This window comes from Bactrocera oleae, unplaced genomic scaffold, assembly GCF_042242935.1.
Source record: "Bactrocera oleae isolate idBacOlea1 unplaced genomic scaffold, idBacOlea1 ctg00000010.1, whole genome shotgun sequence".
NCBI lineage: Eukaryota > Metazoa > Arthropoda > Insecta > Diptera > Tephritidae > Bactrocera > Bactrocera oleae.
This window is the reverse complement of record NW_027212753.1, coordinates 262,501-270,000: the sequence shown is the minus strand read 5'-3', so window position 1 is coordinate 270,000 and position 7,500 is coordinate 262,501. Positions and strand designations below refer to the sequence as shown.

Genomic DNA, 7,500 nt, shown 5'->3' with positions numbered 1-7,500 from the left:
CATCAAAACCTGGGGACCGTTTAGACCTGACCAGGCCAAAGGCGTACCCCAACTCTCCATCGTCTAATGGAGGGACAGGTACCTCTTGTGCTTGAGGTACCTGAACCTCCGCCCTAGGAAAGAACGCTCCTAACAAAGCCCCCGCACACTCTCTCCACGTTGATAACATAGTGTCACCAACGCGAAGAGAGGTAACGTCCTCCCTCTTACGACCCCGGCAGATCCTATAGACCTGACCCCACGGGTCGTCCCTATTCTCACTCACGAAACTCCTCCACTCCTCTTCTTTAACTTTTACCAACATATCCTTATATTCCCTAGCAGCACAACTAAGTTCATGCCTAAGCTGGGACAGCCTGTCAGAATTGGACCGCCGAGCGCGTTGAAACTTTCGCCTCAATCGCCTGACAGTCCTCCTCTTCAAGGTTAACTCATGCGTCCACCACTTAATTTTCCTAACGATAAAACTTTCACACTTTCTAAGTACCCTATCATTAACCCCCCACACTACCTCATAAAGACGAGCAACCTGCTCATCAACCCCCAAATCCTCAAACGCTCTAAGCGGTATACCCAATACCGCTTCCCTGACAGATCGTCCATATTGGTTCCAGTCGATACCAGAGGTACGCCATCGCCGCAATGGACTCTCATACAGCGAGGGAGGGGATTTGGGAGTAACCATAATTTGGATCAAATTATGATCACTCAATCCCCACCCTCCCTTAACCTCCCATCTAGCTACGAACGCCCTATCTGCTGCCTGATTCATAAGCGTCACGTCAATGTCACTCACGCCCCCAGGCCCATCAAACGTGTACCATTCACTCGGCTCATTCACAATGTGGAGGTTTTTAGCCACCACCCATTCACTTAATGCCTCGCCTCGACTGTGGCTTTGATATCCAGACGAATGCCGGGATACCTTACTAAACCACATCGAAGACGAGGCATTCGCATCCAGCCCTAGGATAAATGGGCTACTACTCGCAAGTAGTAGTAGCTTATCCATGTAGCCCAGGTAGGGCTCTAGGGGCTCGCTAAATTTGCAGTACAAACTAGCTACAATCAGCCTACCGAACTCCCCCTCTATCGCGACACATACACCCAGTTGTGAGGAATCCACAACTACACAATCGTAGTTGGGATCACTCACAACAATTGCAGCATTAGCCCCAAGGTCCGTGAAGACCTTGAAACTACCAGGAAGACCCCGAACCACACCATTGGTGGCGTAGGGCTCCTGGAGTAAGGCAATGCCGCACCTCCCCTCAGCCATACACCCCCCCAATTCACACATTACGGCATACGCCCCCTGGCAGTTTAACTGTATAATCCCCCCCATCAGTGTCTGGCGAGGGCGCGCTCAACAATGCCACAGTATATCGGGCAGACAGCGGACATCATAAGATGCCCAGCTGGTCTACCCTTGAATGCGCAGTTGCGGCAATGGAGTGCATTGACGCAACTGGCAGCTCTGTGGCCTTCCTGACCGCACCTCCGGCAGACATCTGATTTGGCCCTACACACAGCCACTCTATGGTCGAAACTCATACACCGGAAGCAGCCAGCAACGGGGCTATCCGGTCGCACCCGGAAGGAGAACCACTTGATGTAGCACCTACCTGCCTCCAAGAGGGCGGACATCATTTTGTCCGTACCCTCAAGGACGACATTGGTGCTACCATCAGGGGCCACCTTCCAGGGACGACTGACCATCCTCACATCTGACCTCTGGGACGCCGGGCTAAAATCCTGAAGGTTCAGCCGGAGTAACTCTTCCATGAACTCATCATGGGAGATCTCCGTGTGAACCCCCTGGACTACAACCCGAGGACCCAACTTCCGGTTGACAGTCACGTCCAACCCCACCTCCCCGAATTTCGCGTTCATCGCAACTTTCTCCCTCTCTAAAACAGAGGGAGTGCGGATAACCGCCCCACCACCCTTAATTGGCCTAACCTCGTGGATCCTTACCCCCAGGGAAGGACCCACCTCCTTAACAACTTTTTTAATGACTTCCTCAGAGGAAGCTGCAGGCCCCTTACTCCTAACCACAACTGACCAGGTCTCAACAGGCTTCTGCGCCACCGGTGCAATCGCCTCCAGTACAGGTGCTGGGGGCGGAGGCATCGGTGCCGATGGAGCCGGCATTGACCTGCTCGGCGGCGAGGAGTGTCCTCCACAGCCTCCTCTAAGGGCGTCAACTTGACCACGAAGATGGGCATTCTCGGTTACTACCGTCATCAGAAGTGCCTCGTATTTCGAGGCAAGCTCCATCAGCCCCTTCGCGGTCCCTATAGCGAAATTTTCGGCCCCAAAAACTACTTCGCTTAGCTCCGCCGAAATTTTCTTAATAGCCGCGACATGGCTAACCGCACCACCCCCGACAACAACAACCCCCTTAAGAGCACCACGGTTGCTCGCGCCGCCCTTGCTCGCGCTCGTATTGCTCGCGCTCGTTTTGCTAGCGCCCGTTTTCTTCGCGCCCGTATCAACGCGCGCAACACCCACTTCGCCCTCGCCCGACTTTGCGGGGTGAACAGCCGCTTTTTCAGCGGTGTCACCGTTATCGCAACCGCTACCACTACCGCTCCCGCCCTCATCACCCCCCGTTTCTGCCGGCGACCCCAAACGCGCCTTCCGCCGTGGCGGGGACCTCACCGATGGCCTCACCGCCTCGTCTCCCGAAGTGTCCACCGTTACCACCGATGGACCGGACTCCTCACTCCCAGCGAGGGATTTAACCCTCCTCCTCCGTGGTGGAGGCATTCTTGCCTTCGGACGCCCTTTGGTAGGCTGATCCGCCGAACTTACCACTGACGCAGATGGCACTAGTTCAACAGATGCCGAAAACAGCCGCTCGCCAAGTACGTGCAACTGAACGCGCTGGAGAAAGTATCTCTAGCGCAGACCCGCTCTATAGCAGCGACGACCCAAGCGGACGATTAATGCGTTCTCGCTAGGGTACAGCCCACAACTCCAGCCAAAAGGCCTGGACAGAGGTCACTCAAATTGACCGCCGGACGGATCAATGTCCCCGTAACGGCCGCGAGTCGACCGATGTGGCGCTGGACCGAACCGATCCGTGGGTTAAACGCACACTGCTACGACCGTTTGTCTGCACACGGTACACTCACTTCGACACTGGACAGACGCTGGTACCTTTTGAGCAATCCTGCTCGAAACCTGCTGAAACTGGCCAACTGAACACCAGATGCCCAACACAACACTCCAAATAGGCGACTCTGCCGGCAAAGAATACCAACAATACGGCACTAAACTGGGGCTATGCAAAAAGTCCCCCACCAACAACAACGTGAACGACCACGTTGCGGTAGCACCTAAGGTACTGTACACAATATTAAAAAATATGTACTTACCGCTATTCCACCGAAAAATGCCCAAAAAACGCGCCAATTGTGCCCTTGCACGAAAAAACACACTCGCGGTCACGTACCCGAGCACTAACAACAAAACGCGAATACTCGCACAAAGCGAAATTCCGCAAGAAATTGTAGCAACAATTTCACACACTCGACAAGCAACGGTGCTTATGCTAACGCGTAAACAAATATCGCTCAAAAGAAAATACCGAAAAATCACCGAAAATTACTAATCACAACGATGCGCACGCACGTCTATTCGCGTCGGAATCCAAACAACGAATCAATGGGTAGATAGGGACAGAGGGAATCTCGTTAATCCATTCATGCGCGTCACTAATTAGATGACGAGGCATTTGGCTACCTTAAGAGAGTCATAGTTACTCCCGCCGTTTACCCGCGCTTACTTGAATTTCTTCACTTTGACATTCAGAGCACTGGGCAGAAATCACATTGTGTCAACACCCGTTAGGGCCATCACAATGCTTTGTTTTAATTAGACAGTCGGATTCCCCAAGTCCGTGCCAGTTCTGAATTGATTGTTAATTGATAATCGTTATAATTTAAAAAGTATCTATACAATAATAAATCCTTTAGAAATTTTAGCAAGAAAGTTCCACAATTGGCTACGTAACTACTATCCGGGGAACAAGAATCGAAATTCTCTATTTACCCAGAACGAGTACATAAACCATGGTATTGCTTCCCAATCAAGCCCGACTATCTCAATCTTCAGAGCCAATCCTTATCCCGAAGTTACGGATCTAATTTGCCGACTTCCCTTACCTACATTATTCTATCGACTAGAGACTCTTCACCTTGGAGACCAGCTGCGGATATTGGTACGGCCTGTTGAGAAGTTTGCGTAACCCCACCATAAATTTTCAAGGTCCGAGGAGAAAATATCGACACAACAGTAAATGTCATGCTCTTCTAGTCCATCTACCATATCTCTCTTCGAAAGACTTCCATGGTAGTACGACTATAAAACAGAAAAGAAAACTCTTCCGATACCTCTCGACGGCTTCTTTATGGTCGTTCCTGTTGCCAGGATGAGCACAAGGCCCATTTTTAATAACAAACGGATACTCAACAGGTTACGGAATTGGAACCGTATTCCCTTTCGTTCAAAATTATTCAAGTGTTTAATTACTATGGAATAAAAATTCATTCATTTCATTTCATTAAAACTTGAAAATTTTCGGCTTTCGCCTTGAACTTAGGACCGACTAACTCGTGATCAACCACTGTTCACACGAAACCCTTCTCCACTTCAGTCCTCCAAGGTCTCATTCGATTATTTGCTACTACCACCAAGATCTGTACCAATAGCGGCTCCATGCAGGCTTACGCCAAACACTTCTAAGCACACCATTGTACCCTCCTACTCACTAAAGTTTCAAAATTTATAATCCAACCGAAATTGTATTATAAATCATGTACTTTAGCGGTAATGTATAGGTATACAACTTAAGCGCCATCCATTTTAAGGGCTAGTTGCTTCGGCAGGTGAGTTGTTACACACTCCTTAGCGGATTACGACTTCCATGTCCACCGTCCTGCTGTTTTAAGCAACCAACGCCTTTCATGGTATCTGCATGAGTTGTTAATTTAGGCACCGTAACATTACGTTTGGTTCATCCCACAGCGCCAGTTCTGCTTACCAAAAGTGGCCCACTGGGCACATTATATCATAACCTCAACCTTCATATCAAGAAAGGTGAGGTTCTTACCCATTTAAAGTTTGAGAATAGGTTAAGGTCGTTTCGACCCTAAGGCCTCTAATCATTCGCTTTACCAGATAAGATTATTTTACATAATTTTTAAATGCACCAGCTATCCTGAGGGAAACTTCGGAGGGAACCAGCTACTAGATGGTTCGATTGGTCTTTCGCCCCTATACTCAATTCTGACAATCGATTTGCACGTCAGAACTGTTTCGGTCTTCCATCAGGGTTTCCCCTGACTTCAACCTGATCAAGTATAGTTCACCATCTTTCGGGTCACAGCATATATGCTCAAGGTACGCTCCAGTTAGAGGTATAAATAATAATAAATTATCATTATACATAACTATATGGAACGCCCCGGGATTGAATTAATAATGTAATACATTAAAAATTAATCCCATTATTAATACAGTTAAGTTAATTTCGCCATTAGGTTTAATATAACCCAATGACTTGCACATATGTTAGACTCCTTGGTCCGTGTTTCAAGACGGGTCCCGAAGGTATCCTGAATCTTTCGCATTGTTAATCATATAAATGCATACAATTAATATTAAAATCAATGATAATAATATTATTGTAAAATTCAAAAGAATTTTAGCATTATATATAATAAAATCTATCAACACTTTATCAAATCATCAGTAATTATTCTATGTTAATAAGCTAAAAGCAAATTAATTTGAATAAACTTAAAAACCAATGATCTTTTGATAAATATTTTATTATGTTAATAGATTACAATGTCCTTATATGAAAAAAATGCACACTATTACTATAATATTTAAAATTAAATACTACAGTTATAATGATGAATTTTTCATAATGGATATTCAGGTTCATCGGGCTTAACCTCTAAGCAGTTTCACGTACTATTTAACTCTCTATTCAGAGTTCTTTTCAACTTTCCCTCACGGTACTTGTTTACTATCGGTCTCATGGTTATATTTAGTTTTAGATGGAGTTTACCACCCACTTAGTGCTGCACTATCAAGCAACACGACTCTTTGGAAATATCTTTCTAGTAATCATTAACGTTATACGGGCCTGGCACCCTCTATGGGTAAATGGCCTCATTTAAGAAGGACTTAAATCGTTAATTTCTCATACTAGATATTAAGATAATTCCATACACTGCATCTCACATTTGCCATATAGACAAAGTGACTTAGTGCTGAACTATTTTCTTTTCGCTCGCCGCTACTAAGAAAATCCTTGTTAGTTTCTTTTCCTCCCCTCATTAATATGCTTAAATTCAGGGGGTAGTCCCATATGAGTTGAGGTTGTATAAAATATATTTTAGATTGATTTGTTTATTTTTATTTAATTTTTTTGCTATTTGCTATTTTAAAGAAATATATTTTTATATCTTGATTACTCAATATTATTCAATCTTTTCATCCCTTTTTAAAATTCATAATATAATAATTAATAAAATTAACAACATTATTCCTCCACATATCATATATTTTTTTTTATTATAAATTTTTCTCAATACAATAGAGTGAATTAATTCTAGAATAAAAATTTATTTTATGCTAGACATTCCTCTTATGTATTATTTAATATAATTTAAATAATGTTGAAAATTTTTTCTTTTATGGGAATACTAAGATTCTCATTTATCATAAATTTTCGTTCAAATATGAGGTATTCAAGAATATATTTTCTATATTTCTTTTTATGCTATTAATATTATGGATTGAAAAATACAATCCAATAATATGCCATATGCTTAAATTCTATTAATTGACTAAAAGAATAAGCAACTAATTTAGCATAGTCTTACAACCCTCAACCATATGTAGTCCAAGCAGCACTTTAAAATTAATTAAAGTACATAACAGCATGGACCGCAATATGCGTTCAAAATGTCGATGTTCATGTGTCCTGCAGTTCACACGATGACGCACAGTTTGCTGCGTTCTTCATCGACCCATGAGCCGAGTGATCCACCGCTTAGAGTGATAATTTTTTTGTATTTTTTTAATTCAAAGTCAAAGAATTTTAATTTATTGAAAGTATTAATAATTAATCAATAATAAATTTTTAATACATAAGTTTAAAACATCTTTCAATAAATTGTAATTTTAAACCCAAACATTTGCAGCTGCGCATGTCTTAGGTCAACAAAAACAGTAATACCTTTTATATATTATTTTCTTCTCTATTTGTGCGTTTTCTTTTTTTAAATTTTTCAACATGTTTTTAATCACAAATAGAAAATACCATAAAAAAAAGGTATTACACACGTTAATGTGAACAAGTTAACTTATCATTTATAATATTTTATATAAATATCACAATTAAATATTATTTTCTATATAAATAATAAGTACAGCTATATGTTTAAAGGTTTTTTTATTGCGTTCAAATACAATGTA

The 7,500-nt window shown here is 43.3% G+C and overlaps 1 non-coding gene and 1 pseudogene across 1 annotated transcript; both read right to left on the bottom strand.

Moving 5' to 3' along the window:
• LOC138858559 (large subunit ribosomal RNA) overlaps positions 1-6,402 on the bottom strand; it is a 9,887-nt pseudogene extending 3,485 nt beyond the window's left edge.
• A 502-nt stretch (positions 6,403-6,904) lies between these two features.
• On the bottom strand, positions 6,905-7,083 carry LOC138858591 (5.8S ribosomal RNA). The gene has a single exon (XR_011397643.1). It is a non-coding gene; the product is annotated as a 5.8S ribosomal RNA (ribosomal RNA).
• Positions 7,084-7,500: the final 417 nt, after the last annotated feature.